General features: G+C 49.0%; 1 protein-coding gene across 2 annotated transcripts in view; it reads left to right on the top strand.

The window, feature by feature from the left end:
• Positions 1 to 26,202, top strand: part of LOC146204831 (breast cancer anti-estrogen resistance protein 3 homolog) — a 226,680-nt gene that overhangs the window by 57,285 nt on the left and 143,193 nt on the right. The window contains exon 1 of one of the 2 annotated variants that reach the window (XM_084589545.1): positions 17,299 to 17,432. The exons of the other annotated variant lie outside the window; for it this stretch is intronic. The gene's annotated coding sequence lies outside the window, so the exon portion shown is untranslated. Of the gene's footprint in view, positions 1 to 17,298; positions 17,433 to 26,202 lie in introns of those variants that run through there. 2 annotated transcript variants of the gene reach the window in all.

Genomic DNA, 26,202 nt, shown 5'->3' with positions numbered 1-26,202 from the left:
TATGTACATCGCATACGACGCGTTAATCAACGGTGACGAATTTTGAAGCTACCCCGCCGGGGTGGCGCAGTGGTTACGGCGCTCGACTACTGCGCCCAAGGACGCGGGATCGAATCCCGGCCTCGGCGGCCGCTTTTCGGTGGAGGCGAAAAGCAAGGCGTCCGTGTGCTGTGCGATGTCAGTGCACGTTAAAGAACCCCAGGTGGTCGAAATTTCCGGAGTCCTCCACCACGGCGTCTCTCATAGTCTGAGTCGCTTTGGGACGTTAAACCCCACAAACCAACCAATTCTGAAGCTGTAAAAAGTGCGCCGCTCGCTCTATCTGTTTACTCCGGTAATAAGTGTGCCCCATGATGACTTGTGTCAGTACATGTTATACAACTGCTCAGCCGAAGAATAATGAGGCCAACTGGAATGAAGCGCGGTGAAACAAAGTTTCTGCCGCTTAATGTCGCCTTTTTTTATCGTGCTCCTTTGAGTAGACCTATATATCCGCTGAAATGCTCGTTGCCTGAGACGAAATGACACGAGTGAAGCTTCAATGATGGAGCAATTAGCCAGCTGTGTGCCCCCACCTGTTACGTGGGAAAATGACCCAAATTCTCGAGAATACAATTACACGGTTGAAAAAGGGCACTCTTTTGACATGGGCGCCACGACAGGCGACACAATAGCGCAACGCTCGAGGCGTTGTCGTTGCGTCGTCGGCGCAGCGACTCGCGAGTATGAGCTGAGCGGGCGACGCCAAGAGCAGCGGGAGATATGGGTCGGTCGCGCCGCCCGCCGCGATCCCGTGTGCTTGCTTGTCGCCGCAGCCGTACACGCGGAATGCGGCGTCCCTCGGCCAGCCTGCGCGAGGGGAAGCGCGCGTGGCGCGTGCTCTTGGTCGGCCTTCGGTATTTGCGAGCGCGCGGGTCACGACCCCGTCTCGCCGGGAGGAGTGCCTTACCGTTCTGCGATAGCTCGCTCGAGTGTCATGGCCGACATCTTGCTTCCTTTGTGTGCATGTCTATGTCCGAGCGTGATCGTTTCTGTTTGTGAGCGGGATAAGGGTGATGGGGATGGATATCTGCTCGACGGCCGAGAGCACACAGGGCTTATTGTACATTACAAAAGTTAGAGCGCAAAAAAAAAAAAAAAAAAAAAAAAAAAACAATCACACACAGCGCAAGCGCTGTCGTTAAAGCTTTGTCGTTACTCTGTCTGTGTGCGGTTGTTTATTTATTTTATTTTTTTTTGCGCTCTAACTTATAATGTACAATGTGCACCAACTCGCCGAGAAAGAAGTTTTAACGCAGGGCTTATCGCCAGCATTCGTATCTCTAGTCCCGTTCGCCTTCCTCCTTGCGGCGAGGACTGCCTCGCCCATTTTGTCCGTTCTTGACGAAAGCGAAATATAGGAACAAGCGCTGCGAGTGGCGCGTGCTTTATCGTCTTCCTTATCCGATATCTTCCCTTCTATCTCCCCCTGGCTTCTTACGCTCAGGAAGGCGGTGCCGGTCGCGTGTGGTCGTCTCCGTTAACGGGCATGCAGCTCGGCACACTTCGCCTTGTATACTGTTAGAATGTGCTTGCGAGTTGCGACCTGATTCCGTCGTTTACTGAGGAATGCGCTGATGGGACAACTAATTTGGAAATGCCAGCGAAATAGGATCATTGCCTGGCCTAAACTTTGGGACCAGCATGTGTTCACGTGTGCATATGCCCTTATGAAAACAGCATCTTTATATAATTGAGTAATGTATCCATGTTCGTTGCAGCCACTGAGACCGCTGTAACCCTGCAGTGGCATGTAGTGGGAATGTTTTCCGAATTTGACGGATTTTTTTTTTCCTTTTTTTTTTCTTTTTTTAGTTCTGGCAGGGGGTCGTTTTGCAAGCATCTACCTGTCGCGGTATCACCTGTCCCAGGTTTTTGCTTCTTGGGGAGCGTGCGCTCAAAGTTATACCGCACTTTTCCTCATCGCACAGCAGGTCTGGCAAAGCTTGCACCATACGCGTAGATGCGTCACATCGCAGCATCGCGTGAAATCACAAGCGAAAACAGCCAGCCCTCTGAAGAAACTCAAGCCGTCGTTCGCTAGCGTCGATGCCTGGACCGATGGTTTCTGAGTGCCGGGTTGATAGCATCGTAATGCCTCCAGGAAACGCGGTATGCTGCATAATAAAGCAGGTAACTCGCAAACAACCAGTCGCTCGCGCTTCTCTTACATCTTTGCTCACAGTCCCGCGAGTTCCGTAGTAATTGCTGAAAAAAAAAGAAAAAAAAAAGATTACTGGCTGAAAGGGCTTATAGTCAAAACGTTCGGCGAGAGCTGTCATGTCCCTCCATTTTCTTCCCCTTCTTCCCTTCCTTCGCTCCTTCTCTCTTTTAGCTTGCCAATGCCTGCAGATTTTTAGTACAACCATCGCGCTCAGCTTAGCACCAGCAGGAAAGCGAGAGTGCATACTCCTTCCACGATATCACATTTCGTGTTTTGGTATATGGTACGGTGTGGTATGGTATGGTACGGTACGGTACGGTACGGCATGGTATGGTATGGTATGGTATGGTATGGTATGGTATGGTATGGTATGGTATGGTATGGTATGGTATGGTATGGTATGGTATGGTATGGTATGGTATGGTATGTGAGGTTTAACGTCCCGAAGATATTGCGAAAAACTAATCTGATGGTTAGTTTTAGCGTGATAACGAGGGCTAAGAAGGAAGCCAGAGTGGAGGGCTACGGAAATTTCTACCACCTGTTGTTCTTTCACGTGCACTGACATCGCACAGCACACGGAAGTCTTGCTTTTCGCCTCCATCGGAAAACGGCCGCCGCGTCCGGGATTGGATCCCGCATCCTATACAGCAGTCAAGAACTCTAACCACTGATCCATCGCGGCGGGGCGGACGCTTTGGAGTCCATCTGAGGAGCGCTGAGGACTAGCAGCTTACCGGTATCGCTCAAGAGGAAAGTATACAACAGTTGCATCTTACCTGTACTCACCTATGGGGCTGAAACGTGGAGGCTAACCAAGAGAGTTTTACTTAAGTTGAGGACAACCCAGAGGGCTATGGAACGAAAAATGGTAGGGATAACATTAAGAGATAGGAAGCATGCAGAGTGGGTCAGAGAAATAACTCAAGTTACCGACATTCTAGTGGAAATTAAGAAGAAGAAATGAACATGGGCAGGACATGTAGTGCGAAGAGAGGATAACCGATGGTCGCTTAGGGTAACAAACTGGATTCCAAGAGAAGGAAAGCGTAGCAGGGGGCGGCAGAAGGTTAGGTGGGCGGATGAGGTTAAGAAGTTCGCGGGGTCAAGTGGATGCAGCTAGCACAGAACCGGATTAAGTGGAGAAATATGGGAGAAGCCTTCGTCCTGCAGTGGGTATATATGCTGATAATGATGATGATGAGGAGGAGGAGGAGCGCTCTCGCAGCGACGATAATTATCATTTTAACTTAACCTAAGCAAAGTCACAGCCAAGAAATCTGAGCAAAGAAGCAAACGCGTCACATACCGTTGCCTCGTATGAATCGTTCGAAGCCATCGCATAGCGGCCTCAAGGCATTGATTGCTGCGTTAGAATGTGCTGCGTAAACGCTCAGTGGCGGCTTGCAAACGCGCCCCTGTACTGCGAGATGCCATGTCAGCGGGCACAGCTTTTGGACGATAAGTCCCAAACGTAACATTTTTTCTTCCGTAGTTTTTGTGTCGCACAAATCTCGTCTTCTGGCGAGCTGCGCTGCGTCTCACGAAACGTGTACAGTGTTCTCGCCACTCACTCGAACCACGCTCACGGTCATTTTGAACAGCTCGAAGGTATACCCACTGTTGCAGCTGTAATACACATTATGCAATATGAACAAGTGCTCGAAAAATTTTTCCGACCTTTTATCTTTTATATGGGTGGGTGTATATAGGTACAGGAGCTCGCCTCACTGCCCATGCCCGCTCTTCCACACTCGTGATTTGGCATGAAGTAATTACTCAGGAAATCAGGCATCTCGTAACGCGTGATACTTGACAGAGTACGATATTTATGTGAGGATAATTTTCTCTCGTAAAAACAATTTTTTTTTTTTATCATTCACTCGGTGAAACTTTGGTGAATGTTCCACGCGCACGCGCATATGGCGATTGCACTAAAAAGCGCGCTTACAACAAACTATTTTGTTCTATAAGAACGCTTTTTATTTCGTCCTTAAGACTATTTTTTAGAAAAAAAAAATTGCTATTAATGAACTGATTCTCTAGAGGAATTCTCGCTGTTAAGATGTGTAAGACTCGCGAATGACAAGCATTGATTTTCCTGACTGAACTGTTCCGCCTTTTCCAGTCGTAAATAGCGGAGCTGAAATGTTTTCTTCGCGAGGCATTCTTCTGACTGAACGCGTGAAAGCAGGATTATACAGCTGTGAAAAAGCTGTGTTAGCTTTTTTTTTTTTTTTTTTCGCATTGAGAAATAGGTATAGTGGTAGCTTTTCAAGAATATGATATTCCAGTTAGTTCATGCAGGTAATAAAGCACTTCTTTTAAGCCCCGTAAGCTGAAAATACGGAATTAAAATGATATTTATACGATCGGAGAAATATCCCGTAAGGAATGACCACGAGTTATAAGGTATGCATTTGCGTCAGCATGTCGCAGTATAGTTCAGTTAACACTGCAAATAACATGTTCACTGACCGATTTATCTGCAACCCCCGAACCTACACACACTGCACGAAATGTATCCCACACAATACACAAGTAAATGCCCATGGTGCTTAGAGACACCCACGCTATAACACACGACGTGGAATGTCAGGGAATTCCAGTAGCGCCTATCGTAACAAACCCGAGTGTGGAGCAGTGGGAGGGAATGCTGTCCAGCGACCGCCGGGAGAAGGTCTGATCCGATGGGCCCAGCTGGCGGCGGCGTCCTGCGGGGCCCTGGAATAAGGGCGGACGACGACCGCTACGGAAGATGGTAGACATCTAACCACCACAAACTCTATAGATGAAATAAATGTTTACTCTCTCTCTCTCTCTCTCTCTATAGCTTCAATCACTTTCTGACAAGTGAACACTAAATTCGTGACCACGCTGCACTGCGGCTCTTCGCACATACTTTACAAGCGGCTTCTCGGCAAAAACACTCGTGTACCCGCTGTCAATAACAGTGTACAGCAGACCAAAAACACTCATAAGCCAATGCACATTTTTTTTTTCCCACAAGGAAAATACAAAATTCAGCATATTCCACGTGGCGACGTGCCCATCCTAGCACACCAGACACGATCAAGCCGCAAAACGCAAGATGTTAAGTTTACTTGTCAAAAACTGTGATGTTCGTTCACTTGTTGCGTTGGGTGTAGAGCGAGAGGGCGCGGCTTCGCGTGTTGTGCAGTTTACGGTAGAGATGTGACTGTCGCTGAACCGTCATGGCAGCCAGAGCCTTTTCTTGATGCCTGTGCATACTTTGTCATTAGCGTCATTAAGTGCAGTGCTGAAGCCTGCTCAACCCAGCAACTGCCCTAAGCGGGTGATGACAGCGAACAAACAGCGCTTCGCTAGCAAGGAGTTGCAGCCTCCCTTTCTTCAGTGGCGTGCAAGGTAGCCGATAATGCGCCAAAGCGCGTAATCCATCGAAGTTGCAAACGTCTTACCAAGCCCCTGGCTTCTGTGCTTTGTTAACTTTTTCGCCACCGAAGGCGAGTTGGGTTCATCCACATAATTTCTACCGCTCCCACCGAAGACCAGCTGGGCACGTCTTCGCTCGCGCAACTTCCTACGCGCCCTCAACATTATGCTGATGGTGCTCCGGCCGTCCTCCCTCCGGATCTGATCTCATTGGGTTTGCCGAAAACGCTAAGAGCCTGTGGCGTGCATTCCTGATGTTCGCCCTGCATTTACCCGGCAAGGTCGCCCGTTGGTGCGACGTTCGTTGTGCTGCAGCTTGCGAGACACTGGCGCCCTGAGGTGCAGGCCACTTCGCTATATCCGTTAAATAATTCCATTCCCTCCACCTGGACAAAAATGGGGAATAATCGTGGTCTCAATCAATAAGCTAGTAGTGAAGACAATATTGGTGGCTACAATGCTCCAATGCTTTAATCAACACATGGCGCCGGAAAAAGAAAATAAAGTTTGCTGTACCGGCAAATGTGGCCGCCATATGATGGGGGCAATGAAAAACAGGCAACTAAAATATGGTGGCCCGCGGCGGGGACAATACCTGCGCAAGTACGAGTCTGTCGGGAAAAAAAAAAAAGAAAAAAAAAACGGACTGAAAGCGAATGCAGTAGTAGCAGTAAGAAACTTTATCGCAAAAAGATCGAGTACAAAGAAAACAGAAGCACCAATGTGTGCTGATATTTGCCTCCTATTCAGAAGCAATTCATTCGCCCTTTTGACAGTCAAAGCGATGTCGCCGAGCTGAGCTGCTGCACAATTCGCTTCGGAGTAAAGTATTCTGTAGACGACCACGTTTCGGCGTGCCAGCAGTGGACGAAGGTCAACGTCAATAAAAACCCGGCTTCGCCTCTACGTTTTGCATTTAGAGATTGGAAGCTGGCGTGCATGTAGGAGAGACTCAGATGGTTCACAGCACCGCAACCGAGATATAGGAAAAGAGGAATGCCCGACAATTTAGGGCTAGGTCTCATTGGTTATCCCTTCCCGCTGTATCTATACACGTCGCTGCTTTGTTTGCTTCAACCAGTGGGAGGTCGATAAAAGAAAAAAAAAAAATCACCCGGAAAGGAACTGGACGTGATGCGGAGACTATAATGTGGCGATGTGCAGGGAACACTGCTTTAGGGGGGAACCACACCGATGCTACCATTTAGCTACCAGACCGGCTCTTCCGCAGAAGTTATTACTTACATTTTTTTGACGACAACAGTGTGCGAAAGCGAACAATTCCTAGCGAACACTTACGGCACAATCACAAACTATCGAAAAAAGATGAGTAGTGAAGCCATACTGCAACAAAAGCTTTGCAGCGAAGTCGAACGTGTTGAATTTTTAGTAGTCTAGTTTTGTGTCTTATGCGTAAGTTGCAGTCTTTCGCGGTTTATGTCATTTACGTCATCTTGAAAATCCAACGCAGCAATAAAAAATTATACTTTTCATCTCTTTTCGGGAAAGTAATAGTGAGAGGTGCAAGTTCTTTTTTTTTTTTTTCTGCCAAATTTTATTTCTGCTCGATCATCAGCTGTGGCGAGGATACTTATCTTTTTCTTGTATAAGCGAATTTCGAAAATTGAGCTAGCTCGGCGTACTTTTATCCGCTTTTTACGTTATCGTTTAAACCAAAAACTCCAACCCCTAAGCTGCTTATAGCCAGGGCTTGGCGCTTGTCTACCTCAGGTACTGCTGCAGGAGTCGAGTGTTATTGTATGTGCAATGGCTTCATGCATTTAGCCCCCACTAACCGTTTGGAATCTAACCGGCCTCGCGCTTTCCGCAGGGACAGGCGTCCTATATCTAGAGGACGGGGGAAGCTGTCATTGTCAGGCAACACATTTATTTCGACGCAAACAGCGCTCCCTATTTTCAAGGCGTTTAGAGCGAATAAACATCTGCTTCGTCGCGCGATTGTTTTCACTTTTTCTTCCCAATCTTGCTGCGCTGTCGGTCTCTTCGGAGAATTCGCACCCCACTTTTGCGGTTCCCAACCGACCGCAGGAGCGCCGGGCAGTTTGTCTCCCTTCCTTCATCTTCTTCCACTTCATCCTGCTGCCACCTTCAGTCCTCCTCGCCTGTTCGCATGCATGGCCGCCGAATTCTCTTGAACCTGCGCCGCACTGCGGTAGCTCTGTTTGCACGCTTTAAACAGCTCACCTAAACTGAAGTGTGATTCCGGGAGAAACTTGACTCTGCAAAACTTTCCCTCACCCGCTTCATATATTATGCAGTAGGGGCAAAATTCGCTTTCTGTCTTTACACGGACGAGTTCATAAGAAAGAGAGAGAGATTTTTTTTTTTTTTCGCCATCGCCGAATTTTAAAGGCCGGACATATGTGCGCACGTTTTCGCCCTCTTTTCTGAGAAAAGAACGCATTGCCTTTGTTGAGAAAAAAAAAAAAAAAAAGCATTGGCTGGAAATACATGATCTGTCTTATTGTCCAATATTCATCGTGGCATTCTATTTTTAGTCCCGGCGTATCTGTGTGCTTTTATTTCGTGCCACGATTTCTGAGCCGATTCGCAGCCATGGTCGTATTTTGTAGTTTCGAGCGCAACGCAACGTTCCTGTTATGAATGCGGCAGCTTGGTGTCATGAAGGGGAGTGCTCCCTCGTTCTATGTGGAGAGAGAACTGCGCACTCATCGAGTTCATTTTAAGAATAGGAAGAACCACTGACTAGTCAGTAGCTGCTGAATACAGGGAAGAAAAATTAAGGTATGGAAGACAGGAGCGGTATGTGTGCGCTAGGTTTATTGCCAACATATTGTTCCCTGCGGAAAGTAAATATTTAAAACTCAGAAATACGTTTCTGAGCATTTTGAGAGGCTCCAGGTTCGGCATATTATACATATATTCGCCACAACTAGCATTGACAATGGGTGAAGCTGGACTCCTCGTGAACGAGCAGAGCTGGATACGCGAGCTGACTGCGTGCATCGGCGGCACGGATACCACAGCTGTGACCAATTAGGTGTTTAAAGTAGCATTAATTTCATTATTGATAGCATCTCGACTTCCCTCGCGTGAAACGGCATTCGCCTCGATCCGTGCATATTTTTGCAAGGAGAAGAAAAACGAAAGTGGGGAACATGATTTGGAGCCGAGTTATTTTTCGCACACGAGGACGGACGCTTCCGCATATAGCGCGCATTGCCGCTGTTCTTTCGAATGCTCAGCGGGAGCGCGCGTTGGTCCGGCGCCGTTTGGCGAGCCTTGTTTGCTTACAGAGCTCGCGCGGGGGCGCAATCGACAACTTCCCGAGTGGAGGCCGGACGCTTCGGCGTGGGCCTTCAGCGCTCCTTGGTCACCCGAGAATAACATCGCCAGAAAGCTATGGGAAGCTGGAAATGCGCAAGAGGCTTAGCTGTCGTCCTCTCTGATTTCTTAACGCGCAGTGTGATCTGCATGGTCGACGTTTTGTGCGGTCAGCGCGCTAGCTGTAAGGCGGGCCTTGACAGGTGCTGAACTGGTCGCGTCGCGTCCTCCTACCGCACATTTTTTGCTAACGGAACGAAGTCTAACCCGTTTTCCTTTTACAGCAAAAGGTTTTGATAGAAGACATTCCGCGAAGGAACCATGCGTTTCTCTGTCTCGCTGTTTTCACACACGTACCTTAATTACACCAGGGGCACCGCGGGTGAGCATGTGCTCAGGGATGAGCTCGCGTCCCATCCATAGACGACGTTGGTACAGGCGAGGCGCGTCCCCTTAGCGTAGCAGTTTTTTTCGAATAGTGCCATGACAAGCGGTGAGTTGCAGCAACGGCAACAGGTAGCGGAGGAAAAGCAGGAAGAGTCACTGCGCTCAACAGCAAGGGTGCAAACGTGGGCGTAATGAAGATCCTAATGTGCGCGTTTCCGAACGTGACGCCATTGGCGTATGTTTCAGACAGAGCATCGCCGGCATTTGTGAAGGCCGAAGGTTTGGTGCTCCTGCAGACTCGCGTCGTACCTCAACTGTGGTGTGCCACGTGCAAGAACTCTGCGCATGGCAACAGCGGAGTGCCGCACCTCCCGCGTCCAGGGATTACGCGAAACCCACCGATCCCGCCCGCACCTTCTGCCGCTCAACAGCGTCCTCGTCTCAGTAGCATATCTGGGACCGAATTACGCAATGATCACTGATCAAAAACTGTCACAAACATGTCTGGCTGCGTTTACATGGACTCGACAGGAGCGGGTTGAGTTGAGTTGTCGAGTCGAAAACCGGTTATCGGGATCATGTAAACCCCGTCGGGTCGGGTCGAAAAGACGTACGACGGGTCGAGTCCAGTCAACTCCCGCGCAGGGGGTGGGTTGATTGGACTCGTACCCCGCTGCAGGAAGCATGTAAACGCTGTCAGGTTGAGTCGGGGCACAGTGGGAGAGGAGAACAGTACGAAAAACGCTATAGATGCACGGGGGGAAAACTGGAATCGATGCCGTCTGCTAGTTCTTCGCCTCGAAGCGAGGTACCGAATCTCCGCTCGTCCAGAGCCGGTTCTGCGCTCGTCGGGTCGTGCTCATGTAAACCCGGTAGGGTCGAGTCCACTCAACTCCCCAACTCGATCCTCCGCTGTCGTGTATATGTAAACAGGGCTTCTATTGGCCCTGCTCTATATACTGGTCGACTCTGACCGGCGCACATATCGACCTATAGAAGCGGGGCTAAATAATAGGTTTGTGGCAGATTTTGATATGTGATCATTGCGTAGTTCGGCCCCTTGTCCGCTCTCGCTGATTTAGTGCGTTACGCAACAAAGCGTAACTCATGCGTAATTTGTTTTCCTCGAATAAATTTGCCATGGAAGGTGACGTGTGCGCTTCGCTCCAGAGGCCCATTCTTCTGCTGAAACAAAATGTTTTCTTATTATCACCCCGCCATTCTAGATCAGCATACTCCAATTTCAGTGTGCGTCGCTTTCTTTGTGCGTAATGCGGTGTTATAGCTGAACCTGGAAAATAACGTCCGGATCAGACGCAATGACGCTTTGAATGCAGTTACCGTGTTTATACTAAGAGTGGATTACCCTAAACAGTTACAACCAATATATGAATGAGATCGGTTCCGAGACAGCCGAACAAGAACCCTTTCCTGGCATAACGACCACCTACTCTGCGGTAAGAGATAATGCGAGAATCATTTTTTTAATTATTATTCTTCAAGTCAACGCCGAACAAACCTCCGGCCTGCAAAGAATGGGCAGATTGCCCTCACTACAGCAGTCGCGCGCAATGTGACTTGCTCCGCAGCACTCTGCTCCAACGCTCTAAACAGATACTCACGAATATGAATCGATCACACGTACGTGTCTAGGACGCTCGAGGGGTTGTTGTAAGGAGGAAGTAAAGTGAAATTCTAAGGTAGGTACTTACTTTACTGATAACAATTGCGCTCTAACGCAGCAGAAGAGTCATGCGAACAACAAAGACGAAAGCGAATTGCCCTTTACAAAGTACTGCGTTAAGATTTGATCTTTTTTTGGGGTTTAACGTCCCAAAGCGACTCAGACTATGAGAGATGCTGTATAGTGGAGAGCTCCAGAAATTTCGACCACCTAGGGTTCTTTGACGTGCACAGACATCGCACAGCACACGGGCGCCTTGCCTTTCGCCTCCATCGAAAAGCGGCCGCCGCGGCCGGGATTAGAGACAGCATGCTTGGGTACAACAGTCGAGCGCCCTAACAACTGCACCATCTCGGCGGGGCTGTGTTAAGATTTGACTTCATTTGCTCCGCAGCAAACCGCTCGAGCGTTGCAGACATGTGCGATCGACTGTGCACATACAAGGACGTTCCTTGCTAGACTGCAGAGTGGCTGCGTGCAAATGGTACTGTGTTTCAGCTTCCTGAATTTAAATCCAGCAGACGATGGTCGACGACGCAACCATCAAGTACTACTTCAGCTTTCAGCATTATGCAAATATTACTCAAAGCCTTGTTCACCAGTAGCAATTCATAATTAAATCTCAGACGCGCTTGCGTTTTTCTGACTTTTCCGACGTGCAGACGCACTCGGTGCTGGCTATCTTGGCATCACTGAAAACGCCTTGGAGGCTGCAGGTGCCGATCATGGGTGGTTCCACTCGCACGAGCCGAAGAACTCTAGTTCTATTGCTGGTTTTGCTCTGAACGATACAAAACGTTCGGCTAAAACCAGCCGCTCACTTTAAGTGAAACATCGTGATGCAATCGTGCAACCAAATTAAGGGACCTTTTAATTGCGCACTGGGTAATTATATACGGAGTCCTTACGATCGCCACCTTGGTTCGACTTTCTGAAAAGTTGCCAGTAGTGATTTAAATCTACACCATGAGTTTAGCAGTATTCAATGCGCGTCTGATAGTACGAAGCTTATTCCACTTTCACTTCATTTTAAGGCAATTGGGGCAACGCAAGTAAAGAAGCGGCCGGCAAAGACATACAAGTCGCAACAACGCTTGCCAAAAAAATTCCCTGATAAACACACACATACACACACACACACACACACACACACACACACACACACACACACACACGCACGCACACACACACACACACACACACACACACACACACACACACACACACACACACACACACACACACGCACGCACACACACGCACACACACACACGCACGCACACACACACACACACACACACACACACACACACACACACACACACACACACACACACACACACACACACTTAAACAAAAAATAAAAGTTAAAGCGGCCGGGCTCGCCCACTGGGCTTTTTGAACGGTGAACTCCTTTGTGAGAGCTCCGAAGTTCCGAGTCAAATCGTTGCGTACATCTTTAACAGTATATGTTGCGTAAACCCTAGATTTATGGTAAGTAATGTTTTACGGCCTGCAACTTATTATGAAAGCTTCTCCATAGCTTTATCAGTGCACCTGCTTCTTCTTCTTTTTTTTTTTTTTTTTTTTGTTCTTGACTACGATTTAACAGGTTGAATTCATGACTCGTCCCCATGACGTTTCTGGAAGAGTAAAGATGTGTGTTTTGGAGGTTATGGTGCGCAAAGACAGAACTGCCGATCACATCGAGCAACTGAATGAAAGACCAGCGGTTCTTATGAGGCTTAAAATGCCCGATGACCGGCACGTTAACAGAGAACCGAGCAGATATGCGGAGCCTCGTTTGGTGGAGCGACGGCGTCTGATATCTAAAGCCACCCAAGATAGCCATACTGTGCACTTTAATAGGCAAATGTACTCGTCAAATTAGCCGTGTGTCAGGCTTTATAAAGCACCACTAAGAACGCATTGGTAGTGCAACCCGCTGCTGGACTTTTCGCGCTTTAAAACATCCAAAGGCAGTCTCACTGCTGGTTTTTTAATCAGGGAGAAATGCCATTTAACTTTCTTCGCTGCACCGATCAACACGGCCGCTGATTAAACTCGTTCTGCGAACGACACAGTTAAGCTTAATTTTCGCCTATTCAGTGCCATCAAAGAACCTCCCTGAAAGATTGTAGCAGCGGGATTCTTTCATTTCCTAAATCTTATGTGCAGTAAATTAAGATAGCAAACATTTTTGCTTCCACTTACTCTCGCGTAAGAAGAACGCAACTATAGGAGAAGATAGATAGATAAATAAATAAATAAATAAATAAATAAATAAATAAATAAATAAATAAATAAATAAATAAATAAATAAATAAATAAATAAATAAATAAATAAATAAACAAACAGGCATCGAAACTCTTTTTTTTTTCTCAGCCCAAACCATGGCCCTGTTTCACCTGTGTCGCTGCTAGAAAGCCCCAAGTGTGTTTGACCCTTGATATGATCGGATGACCGGGGCCTAGTACTTCACCGCAAGGCGTTAAGGAAGGAAGACGATGGCAGGAGTTGTTTTGGAGAAGAGTAAACTGAAGATTTATTTCACATAGTTACAACATATGTGCAAACGTGTAAGTACGTTAAAGGGAGCGAGATAGCTCTTAATCAACTGAAAGCACAGACGAGTCACACCAAAGCAGCCCTCGTAGGCTGCTTAAATCCCCTTTTCAGTCCAAGGTCCCTATAGTTGTGGAATCCACAGCTTCCCAATCGTCCAATGGGCGCCGAGCCTCTTCTTTTGGCTCCGCCCAGCTTCTTTGGCGGCGCCCAACTGTCCTATCAGCATATCATGCACAAATACGCACTAGTACACACACGCACACACCTCCTTGCACTTGACCGGGGAAGAGCAAATACCACTGCAGAATAGCCAGGCCGTCCCCGTTGCTCCCACGCTGGTTCCGACCACAAGTCGTAAATCTTGCTTCACTGGTGCCGGCCAGGCGATGTGGCACACATTCCAAGCAGCACAAACCCTAGTTCAATTGCCAATGCGCCTTAATGACCAAAGGGCGACACGTGCAGAAGCTTCTTTGAATCAACCGCCGCTTCCCTGAGAGCAATAGGGAACCAAAGCTGGAGTTTGCTCCGCGACGCCAGCGCTCGGTTTCTAGCGGAGCGGAGAGGAACTACAAAACCTACGCGCATCCGCGCCCGCGCAGCGCGTGGCTGTCTGCGGAGTCTGCGCAGCCCGCTCGCTCGGGAGCGCGTGCTACAGGCAGCCGCACGTGCACGCGGAGCGGGAGAAGGAGAGTGAGGACGAGGGGGGATGGTCGTGCGTCTGTGCGCGCAAAGCCGGCGCTCTTTGCCAGTGGTGTTTCTTATTTTTGCTTTTTTCTGTGCCCCGGCTGACATAGAGGCTGGCTGGAGGCACGCTTTTTATCGGTGCTTTCGAAAGTGAGAAATTATGACTAATTGATCGCCGCGGACATTGTTTTCAAAGAGCGCTTCTTGGCAGGCTCAGACAAAAAAACAACAACAACATGAACGCGAATTCGGTACTCGAAGGCAGAGGCAAGCGACAGGTATTTTGAAGGACTTGAGGCGGCACCTCTTGATGTCACTTCCATGTTGCTCAGAGAATGAAGGGTCCAGCCTTCTCGTTGAGAATTGATACGCGTGTACACAGCGACGAGTGCTCCGGGCGCTGGTTGGGGAGCTTCCTTTCCATTTGTGACTGCTCACTTGAAAGGGGCCTATTAAACTCTTTGGGGACAGACGTTTTAGGCGATGCTGCCGGCGCCGTGGTGCCTGTTTTCGGCGCGTTTAGGACGCGTTCCCTACAAAGGCACAAAAGCATGCCGCCTTGTATACCCTTTGGTTCCAGCTGACAGCGGTCAGGGGTAGTTCGCTGCTGTGGCGCTGCCATCCGAAATCAATGACTTATCTACCTTTAACGATGAGAGGTTTCTTAACGACCTGGATCACTGACGAGAAGCCGAGGCATGCCATTTTTTCGGCAGTTTCTTCTCTCCGCGAGACGAAGAACGAGCAAATGCCTGACGACTTTTCATGCAGGCGGGGACATCTCTCCAAGTAAACCTTTGTCTTCTTAATTCCACAGCTACGCTGTGCAATCCCTAGTTCAGTTATCTCCTCTAGCGAATGCGCAGTTTTGAGCTCCCGAAGCAGGATCGCGTATGAGGATAGAACGATTGACGTATGTGTTTTCCCTTTATAAGCGCCGAGTGATAGCATTAATGACATATATCTGTTTCTTGAGGCCGACTTGGTTCCGCGATGGCTGCTGCGGCACTGCCAGTTACAAACAGAGGTGCGAGATACCTAAAAAGAAAACCGACGACCATCGTTTCAACACGAGAGAAGAGAGAAAAACACTTTCACGAGTTTTGCGAAAAAGCGGGCCGTCACTTTTTCATTCCAGTTTTTTTTTCTTGCCCCCTTTGTTAGAGCGCGACGGCGGCCACAATGCGGCCGGAGGAGGAGAGAAACAAACCAGCGCGCGCGCGCAAACACGTGCTGGAAAGCAGCGCGGAGCAGACGACAGCATGCTTTTCTATGAGGCGGGGAGCAGACGACGCGGCCGGGCTGCGCGTAGATTTTGACGTGGTCTCCATGGAGGGCGCTGACGCACAGAGCGGCGCAGCGCCCCCTGGCCCAGGTTTTCTCCCCTATTAGGTAGCACTCTTCCTCAGTGCAGTCACAATACGGCGCCGTGCAGCTGCTCCCGTTCGCTCCGTCGTCCTGGTCCATTGTTGGGGGAGTGGTGGGGAGAATCAAAGAACGCCCATTCCGTTTGCCGACAAAAGCTCTCGACTTCAATTAACTTGTCCAAGACGCGCCTCTCCATGTCGAGAAGATAAGGATCCGTGCTTCTTTGTACTGTCAAAGAAACCACAGCTTGCTCTCCAGCGGTCCTTTCCGAAAGCGTGGACGTGCGGGAACGATTTATGGCCGATTGCTTGGGCATAGCACCCTGCAATATTGAATCAAAATTCGAATACAGGCCCTCTGTACACGCGCCCGAGCTCGGCTCTGGCCCGCAACTGCAGGTCTGTGTTGGCCCGAGCCCGTACTGCAGCTTTTTCGCATGGCAGTTCACTACCCTATATTAAACTTTGTTCGGGAGAACTATGCGGCTTTTCCTTTTTGGTGTCATTTTCTTGTAAAATCTGCTCCCTTCGCAAACTTGTGAAATTCTCCAAACTGTTCCTGACGAACTCAGCACACGTATAAGGGGTCCAATTCATATAAGGGAACGAAAAATAGAGAGCCACTAAGGCACTGGGTATGGCAAGCCAAACACGAGAGAATCACGGTAACTCCGAGATCACTGGAGGCGCGCGCTACGAGGCACCCTAGGTGTATCTATCGCAGCGTTAAGCGTCATCGGTTGATGCCTTTGCGCCGCGCTTCGCCACACGCGAAGCGCGGCACAGGACCTGCTGAGCCTTCCAGAGCTGTCGACCCAACAAGCAACTGCCTATGGCCACCACCTTGGCTATCCAGATGAGAATGTCGCAACTACATAGTATCAACCTTTGCCCTCGTTCGCCTCCCCAGCTGCTTGTATCCTGTGTTGGGAAACGATGTTTGTGAACTGGACAGATTACCGTGGCTTTCTTTGTTAACTGCCGCTGCGCGAGTCATATCTACAAAACGTCAGACGTAGACATTAAACGTCTGTTCCTTAGCATGACCTTCGACAGCTCGTATTCTCAACGCGAAAAACCTGATCGTGCGCAATTAGTTTCGCTTGTCCCTTGTGGATGCAAAATACAAGCGAAACTAATTGGCTATGGTTACCGATGTAATCATACGCTGTCTTGTGACGCGCACTGCCGTAGCGCATGAAGGCTGCACACGTAATGGCAGGTCCGAAAGCTCCATAACAAAACCGCCGCGCCGATAACTACGACCTTGAAAACCTCGCCTTGAGGTGACGAAAGCGAAACCAACGTAGACGTCGTTCGCAGGATCGCCGCCAGGTGCCCTTATGCTGCCTAGACCTCACAATTTGCTTGCTTTCACGTTCTACAGATGGCGCGAGCAGCGCGCGGAAGCTGAGCGGGCTGCTTGAACTTGAACCTGCGGCGTTTGCGTTGCAGCGACGCGGCCGCGTCGCGCGCATGGAGCAGGTTGCATTCGAGCGGCAGTCTCCCGCGAGCGTGGTCGTTGTCGGGCTGTGGCGGCAGAGCGTGCGATAAGCTGGGCCCGTTGGCGCGCTGTACCCGCCGTTTGTTTTTGCCCGTACAGGCACGGCCTCCTTGCCACCACGTGGAAAACAAACATCCGCGGTTTAGCGCATCGCCGCCCGCGTAAAGTGGTGGTTGTCGTGTTGACGGCGCTATCTTGCGCGACCATCGTGTCCAACAGCTGTCTCTCACGTGCGGACTGGATTGCGGTCTCGACAGCGGCTGCAGAAGAAGCAGCTGTTGTGTGCGTCTCGGCCACGTACTGCACGCTGAGTGAGTACATGTCGTCCGGCGAAGGTGCCGACGTTTATCAACTTGTCTGTGGTCGGTGGCTGAAGGACAGAAAGGCAGCGGGCGTTATCTCCCAGCGAAGATTTTATTGGCGATCTATATCTCTTACGTTGGATTTACGGTTTCAGCCAACGCGTTACTTCCGAAGTCATGTGCCACGCATTTTTAACGGGTGTTTTCAGGAACGTCATGGTCCAAAAGCAGGCTCGCTCGACGAAGAACATCACTCGTGTGATCTGTCAAATGCGCGGTGAGCATTCATTATAAACGGCACAATATGCTAAGCAGTGCGGATCGCAAGTATGAATTGTAGTTCTAAAAATCGCGTCTATCACGTTGATCGAGGAGGCGGCTTGCTAATGATTGATACTAGTGTCTCCATTTACAATACGTGCGCCGGTTTATTTTCTTCTTACAAATCGTTCCCACGTGAATTGCCGATATTTCCGACGACCTATGTACAAACACGAGTCCCGCCGCGGTGGCTCAGGGGTTATGGCACTCGATTGCTGAACCCAAGGACGTGGGACAAATTCCGGCCGCGGCGGCCGCTTTTCGGTGGAGGCGAAAAGCAAGGCGCCCGCGTGCGCTCGCACTGCAGGTAGTCGCATTACACGCGCTACGTGCAGGTAGTCGAAATTTCCGGAGTCCTCCACTACAGTGTCTTTGATAGGCTTAGTCGCTGGGACGTTAAACCCTATAGCACCATAAAAGTTTCGGGTTAAAACATATGGCGTTAAACGAGTGTTTCTTGAGTTCGCACTGTTTCCGTTATTTTTTCACGCCGTCCTTTCTTGCTTTCTTTTTTCTTCGACATCAGGAGTTCGTAGTCTGCTCATAGCCTTGTTTACCTTTCTGCAAATATTTCAATCAAAGCAGCAAGGTTTAAAGCGGTGTCGCTGGATAGTTCCGTGGTAGGCATTGTAAATTTTTCCTGACCAAACATGCGCTCCTTTTAGCATTTAACGCAGCTACAATGAATGGTCTGGGAAAAGCACGAAGGCCTTGTCGGCTGGCCCAGAAAGAGCTGTTTCTCCATTTTCGTAACTTGGTGCTAATTAAAACATACGGTACAGTGCTATAATTGCGACCCGCTTTGATTGCTTTAATTTAATTAATTAAGCAATGAACTTTTGTGGGTTAATTACCGCGCGATTTCTTTGTCACTTGCTGTACTCTGACTTCTAGTAGTATCTGGGGCAGAAATTTTTCATGTAAGTTATTAAACCTTACCTGAAGACAGTCTGCAGGCCTCCAGGCTGTCGTCATGGTAAGAAAAAAAAAAATCATTGTTGGCATGGTGTTTTCACGGTGGCAACGTGTTCTGAACAGTTCCTGTGCCAGGTTACAGCAGCATATAATTAAAGTGCTAGGGTCCATCGTCCCTGGGCGTCTGATAGCATGAAGTTTGAAGCGACCGTTCTAACGTATGGAATACAATCAACTGTCAGCTGTCGCACAGCTGGGCGGTGACACCAGCAGCAAAAGCGTATAGATGTCAAAGATGGAAGAAGACCGACGTCAATGAAATAGACTGCCTCAGAGCACATTTTATATTGTGAATCTTATTTAAGGTGGATAGAGAGAAGGGCGCTAGTGCATGTCACATCTGCTTTTACGCTTGCGAATATCAAAATAGGTGGCCAAAGTCAACCCATTCTTTCAAGGATGACGTAATGGAGGAAAATCACGTGGCGTGCTCAACGAAGACATAAAAAAAAAAAGCAGCTGCAAATAGGAAAATGCAGCAGAAAGCGCTGACCGCCCACAAAGGTGAAAAATGGTTAATGATTTTGTTAGAATACACTATGGTTGATCGTAACGCTGACTTGCAACCAACCAAACATGAACTGCTAAAACTTGCGAACTGGAGCGTCGACTGGCGGCGTGGTTCGAGGTGCGGAGTAGAGAGCGTCAGTGTTCTGTGCTTTCTTCGCGCAGCCCTATTAACGCTTTACGTCGATGCTTGGCTGCTCGTGTCGCGAGACAGCGCGGCAGGGTCACTGCGCCCCCCTTCGGCGGTGCCCTCCGGCGGTTATAAGAAGGCAGGGCTCTGCGACGCGCAGGATTTATTATATAATAAGTAAACTGCTTGCCCAGACTTCCGTTTATAGTCGGAGGCAGTGACCGGGCCAGCGCGTGGGCTATTGGTCAGCCCCGTTAAACGTCGAGAACAGGCCCACATATTAGGTGCAAAGCACCTGCTTGCTAGTAATAGTATTCCGCCGCCGGTTCACTTGTGTTCTTAGCGGATGATGCGAATTCCCGTGGTCAGAAGCAAGCCAGCATTCTGCTTGGTCATTCACTATTGCACGTCCCTCGCGGATGGAAGTTTTGCTAGTGGGGTGACGGAAGTGTTACTGAACAGGGACCTCTTGCAGTAGAGACCGCCTGGCAAAGTGGGACCACTTGACAGAAGAGGTCATTTGGAAGGAGGGATCATTTCTGGTTAAAAATACCACGGAAAATATAAATTGGAAATATGTTGGACGTTTCAGTTGGCTCCAAATATACTTTCAAATTGGTTCCAATCGTGTTTTTATTTCACCATTTGAACTCGACACAGTCAGTTATTGCGTCCAGAAAATATTCACAAAACGTACCTTATTTGCAATTAAGTTGTGCACAATAGGGAATGTGATAAATATTCTGCATAACATAAACTTCATTTGAGATGTAGAAGGAAACTCCCTGTCTAGTGCCAACGTTTTTACAGGAGTATTAAAACTGTGGGAGTTACATATGCTATCGTGGAAATCAAGACAAACGCAGAAGCATATACATTACATACAAGAAACATTGAACCAAACACTAAAATACATCGGCTCAATACATCATCATCATGACACTGCAAGGCGAAGGCTTCTTCCGAGTATCTGTGAGCGTATATTACGTGCCACAATTTCTGAGCCGAATTGCAGCCATGGTCGTATTTTGTAGTTTCGAGCGCAACGCAGCGTTCCTGTTGTGAAGGCTGCAGATTGGTGTCATAAAGAGGAGTGCTCCCTAGCTCTATATGGAGAGAGAACTGCACACCTATCGAGTTCATTTTAATCAAGAAAAGGAAGAACCACTGACTAGTCAGTAGCTGCTGAATGCAGGGAAGAAAGATTAAGGCAAAGGAAGTGCCGTATGGAAGACAGGAGCGGTATGTGTGCGCGAGTGCGCTTGTGAGACCAATATTGAGGACATGTATTATGGTGAGGCTACCTAAAAGTAATGTAAAATAATATGCATCTGCCCGTGCCACTAGGTATAACGAGTGCCGCTTGCTGATTGAGCAGTGATTTCATTTTGACTGCGGTGATTGCGCAGATGACAAATATAATTTAGTAGGTTCATCTGCTGCCAGCTCTTATTGCAAGAAGCATATCAGCTCTGCCTTTTTTTGTCGAATATGTAAATTCACATAGATCAAGCAGTTTCACTTGATGCCCAGCTGTGGACACTTCTAACTTAGTGGATCCCACCTTAGCCTGAGTTGCTTTGGGAAGTTAAACCGCACAAACCTAGTGGGTCCCACCTTCAAACCAATTTAATTCCAAGTTGTCTTTGGCGAACCTTGGTGAGAACACTTGCTTTTAGGTGGGGCCATTCTAAAAAGCATTTGCTTTCACAGGATAGCACTTGAAAACAAGTGGAAAATTTGTAAAAGCCCCTGCTTTGAAGCGGCACATCTTGTAAACAAGTGGGATTATTGAAAATCCCGCTTCATATTTTCTCCTATGCTGACAAAAGACCGGCGTGGCGATTTTTTCCGCCTTTATTTTTGTTATCTATAGTCTGCTGAAGATAATCTAGCTGTCTTGTCTCAAAGATGTACTCACATTTGTTGTAAACTGTCTCCTAATTGAAGTCAGTAGTTAGAAACTTTAATCTGGCATGGGGCCTGCTTTACGTTTCTAGCAGTAATTTGACAGACTGGAAGAATGTCAATGACCCATAACCGTTGCCCGACCTTCTCTTAAATATTTAAATATACAAGACTGCAAAACTGTTACTTTGAATCCTTAGCCTTGAATTTTCCATATCAGCAGTCTAAGAAATCGGGATCGTTGAGACACACGCATGAAAGAAACCAATAGATATTGAAGCCAAGGAAAGTATACAGGAAATGTATTTCATTCTCCAATGTTTTCACTTGTTTCAGTGATTGGTAGATTCTTCCCTGCAATTTCACGTGAAGATATATTTTATGCGCTTTGCCGTACAAGCGGGTTACCAGAACCCCAAACCGGCGGTCGTTTTACCATATTGGCTGCCGGTTACTATTTCACTTCTTGTAAAGTGTCTCGTTATAGATTTCCAACTAGGGAGTCCCTTCTGAAATAATATGAACTTAGCCGATCTGTCTGAAATAGTCTGTGGCTCATCAAGTAAAGTACTCTCGGTTACTCGAATGTTGCCCTCTTACTCTAACCATTTAATATCAGTCTTCACTCCCTGTCCCGCAGTGATGGTGCAGTGGTTAGGGCGCTCGACTGCTGCGCCCAAGGATGCGGAATCGAATCCCGGCCGCAGCGGCTGTTTTCGATGGAGGCGAAAGTAAGGTGCCTGTGTGGTGCGCGATGCCAGTGCACATTAAAGAACCCCATGTGGTAGAGATTTTCGGAGCCCTCCACTGCGGCGTCTCTCATAGTCTAACATAAATGGCAGGCTACTAAGCTTTCCTTACCGAGGTGTACACGAAGGAAAGGCGGTAAGGACAATCTGACCGGGTAATACGCGTGATCTTGACTTAGATTTAAAAAAGAAAAAAGAAAGAAAAAAACATTTACAAACTAGAAGCACTTACCGCGCCAAGTGCAGACACACTCGTTTGCTGCGCAGTGTTAGTGGGCGTTAATGAACCCCAGGTGGTCAAAATTAATTCGGTGCCCGTTACTGCCATGCCCCTCATAGACCATGTGCAGCTGACGTATACCCTTTCGCTGCTCCTCCTGCAGGTATTGCTTACGATCCTTGCAAATGAAATCGGTCGCTCCATGTTCCACTTTCATGCCCTTGCGCCACCATGCAGGCTTCTCCGGCCGCTCCAAGGGCGACGCATTACTCTAAGCGCTTATGGCCGACGGAATGGGGACGATAGGAACGCCTCGTGGACACGTCAGTGGTTCCGCAGACAAAGGCTGGGTCTGTACTCCCTGACAGCGCTTGACGTTTCTTTCGGCGCGGTTTGCCGCGAGTGGTGCATGACATCAGCCAATGGCGCCGAAAGCATTTCCTTGTGTTTTCGTGTACCATGCCTCACGCGTTAGTCACGGCGCGTGCCATTCACGCTAACGGTGCTGCGCCGCCTCCGCCGTCGCAATATTTGAGTTTTGTAGCAGAGCCGTGGGGCTCTGTTTCGCCTGGAGCGCTACGTTCGGCAGAGTATACCATTAATTCTCAGCATCTTTTAAGTTTTTTTCAGCCTCCAGGCGAAGATATTTGGTCAATATCTCATTGTCATTCGTCTTCAACCGGAAGCGATTAAAAGGCAGCTTTAGAATAAGGTCGGAGCTGACGGCGCTAACCGCACCTAGCCTCACCCTTTGCTCTTGCAGCGTAGCATCTGCGCATGCGCACTTGCGCCCCGCTATTCGCCAATCTCCCTATCCAATACGGTAACTCTATTCTGAACGTTTGTGAGGAGCAAGGAGCTCACTGCGACCAAAAGCTGCGGAGCCTTGCTCTTCGTCTAGGTTCGGCCTCACCTAGCACTTCTGACACCTCGAAGCGTTTTCTCCCCCCTTCACAGGGTTCGGGACACCATATGAACCTCGCGAGTCATCGACAGCTTCGATTGTGCTTCCAGACCGTATGCCCTTCTATCCAGGGCCCATGACCACCTGCGGCAGCGCACTTAATTCATAGGACGTGCCCAAGGAGGTAATAAAAAAAACTGACGTGTCTAGGTTTATTATTTCTCTTGTTTTAGACTCGTCGTTTCTTGGCTGAAACTAGGATGGTTTTTTTTTTTCTTTTTGCACTGGTTCGGGTGATGCTGGCGTGTTTAGTATTTCCATTGTTGCCTTAAGCGAAACCTGTTCTAGGATAACGTGCTTACGCTGGAGTTGCCGTTTGAGGTAGGATCTTATGAACGCAGGCTACACGCTTAACCATCCGTGCTGGCTGCCACGTTTGTACTATGAGCGAGCCCCGTATGGAGCGCGAAGAGGCACACAGCTCTATATGTGTACTTGGATACTTGCTAATGGCTACTGTAACATGCCTCATGCGGCTCGCCTTTCGCCCATCCTAGCGTGTGGCTCGTTGCACTATTGAATGTGGGCCGAGTGCAGCGCCCGTGAACCTAGGCGTTCGCCTTGGTTTCGTGGGCCACACGCGTCAGTCAAGTGGCGGTTTGCCGCCGCAGCCGTACTTGACTCGCTGCGTGCATTCAGGCGTCCGATGAGGCGGTTTATTCCTGGCGTCCGGCCATATGGCCATTGAGCATCTCGGGGTTCTGCCGCTGTGCGCGGCGTCGTATGTGTGTGTGCGGCGTGTCGGGAGCGACGCTTCCGGCTCGCGCCCGTGCAATCGCTATTTTCTGCTCGGAAAACGGACACGGCCTCTGTGCTCGACTGAGTGGGCAATTGATTCGTCGCGCGAACGAGGAGGAGCCCCCGCTGGTCAGTCGTCGCAGCTGCCGCTCTTGTTGGAGGAAAACCGGGGTGGCCGCTTCCGCTTGCGTAAGTTGGCACGTTGGACGTATTTGGGTCGGACTTTTCGCTTGCCGTCACCCTTTCCCCCTCTTTTTTAACCGGCGCCTCTATGAGATTTGACTGAGCACCTACGACTTTCCTGCTGGCGGCCCTACTGCCTACGTTGTAGATAGCGCGCTGTTTAAAATGTCCCTGCTTTCGAACGGTTCTCCTTGTTCGCGGAGCCTAGTGGTTTTTAGGCGGCCACTGTATACATATATGGTTAGCATTTACGTGCGCTCCGCTGCTTTCTCGTAGCCAAGCAGAGAGCAATATAAGTTGAGGATTGAACGGAAACCCGTCCAGCGAGGGAAATTCAGCGTATTGAAGAAAACAGCACTCGCCGAAGTCACAGAGGACAAGAAAAACATAGACACATTGACGTTTCGGCACCGCTACGGGATGGAAATAAAACGAGATGGGCCGTTGGTTATGTTCTTCTTTTCCTCTGTGACTTCGGCGAGTAGAGAGCAATAGGTTTGCACGGTAGTCGAGAAGGCAAACCGTCCACTGCAGCCACGGGAACGGGACCGCTTGTGGGTAGCGTCTTAAGCAATTCGAACAGAGAAATAGCCTAACCTCCTTTTTTAACTCTTAGCGCCCTGACTGAAACGCGGTAGTCGCTTGCGACGCGCGCTCGTTGCTCGTCGATTTAGAACTACACATCTCGACGGAATTGCCTGTATGGCAAGATACGATTTTATTACATAGTGAGAATCTCCAAACAAAACTTCCTAAATTTGAAAATCCAACAGATTCTAGAGCCGTCTCAGCTCCTTCTTGAGGGGTGACAAGGGGCGGTTATAGCGTTAAGCTTGTGTTACAATAAGCAGTCTGCTCTCTCGATAAGCAAACTGCTTGCTCCGAAGTACAATAATCCTGCGAAGCACAGCTGGATGCTCCGTTACTTACTGAGAAAAGCAGTTGTGCGTCAGCTGGTAAGCTAAGGACGTCATCGTCGGGAAATTGACGTGAACTGCAGCATATATATTCACGTGGCCTCCAATCAACATTTCCTTACGCCAGCCATGTATCCCGGAAAATGTGTTAGTCTCAAACATCTTAATCTTCCACTGCGCTAAGAAGGTACCTCTGGCTGGGCTTAAAGGCTAACGAAGTAACGGCGAGTGTTACCGCAGTGCCTCCACCCCACGGCGTTCAGCGTCACGGCACATGCGCTTGACATAAAAATACATGAAGCGTCCTGGTAGTGCGGCTCAGGTTCCTACCTTCAGTGGCTTCGTAGATGCCAGGGTGGAATGCGTAAGTGCCGGGATTTTTGTACTGTCGGGTATGCAGATGCACGTTGAAGTCTTCGCGGTCGGCATCTTGTTGCGGCTCTTGCGGCCGGTATACGGCTTGCACAACTCATAGCCGGCGTGGCTTTTGGGTCGTAAAACGCCGCGCCTGATTGTTGTTCGGTTTACTATCCCAGCTGGCACGCAGATACCGAGAGGCAGGGCCACTCTCGGAGCTTAACGGCTCGTGTGGAGCGGGTCACGTATTACGCCATGACTAGGCGAGAGGCCTGCGTCTGTTGCCTGCGGGCCCAAAGCGAAAAGCTATCAACGAGCTTGCATGTGTTTACATAACGAAGCGGACTGCGCGAACGCGCCCATTCTGCGCCGACCCTGGCTGCGATATGCGTCTAATTACTCCGGCACGAGCGCGCGCCAGTCTACGCCGAGTGGGTTCAATGCGGCGTGGCGAGGTCGTCTTGTCCTATCCGCACTGGTCGTGGTGCGACCGCTGGGTAGTTTTATTTTAATTGATGAGTGAATGCTCTGTGAGCCGAAGGAAGAAGAAAAAAAAAGATGTGGTCTTGCCGTGTGCTGAAAGAACCAGCTACTTCTTTCACGGGGGAACCGTTTCGAAATAGTTATCTACCGCTCGTATGCATACTATACTTGATAACCGCTCGATAAATCTTTAAAAAATGCAGGATTTTCAGAATAAAGTTTGCCTATAGAAAATCTGGGAAGATTTTCGAAAACCCGGTGCGCTGTTTGAGTCCAGTGGGAAGAAAAGAAAAACAAGAAAAAAAAATAGCTGCTGCTGCAGACAGA

This window comes from Amblyomma maculatum, chromosome 1 (assembly GCF_055883805.1).
Source record: "Amblyomma maculatum isolate TAMU_Amacu chromosome 1, ASM5588380v1, whole genome shotgun sequence".
Lineage (NCBI taxonomy): Eukaryota > Metazoa > Arthropoda > Arachnida > Ixodida > Ixodidae > Amblyomma > Amblyomma maculatum.
The sequence above is the reverse complement of the archived record's forward strand: the minus strand, read 5'-3'. Positions and strand labels throughout refer to the sequence as shown.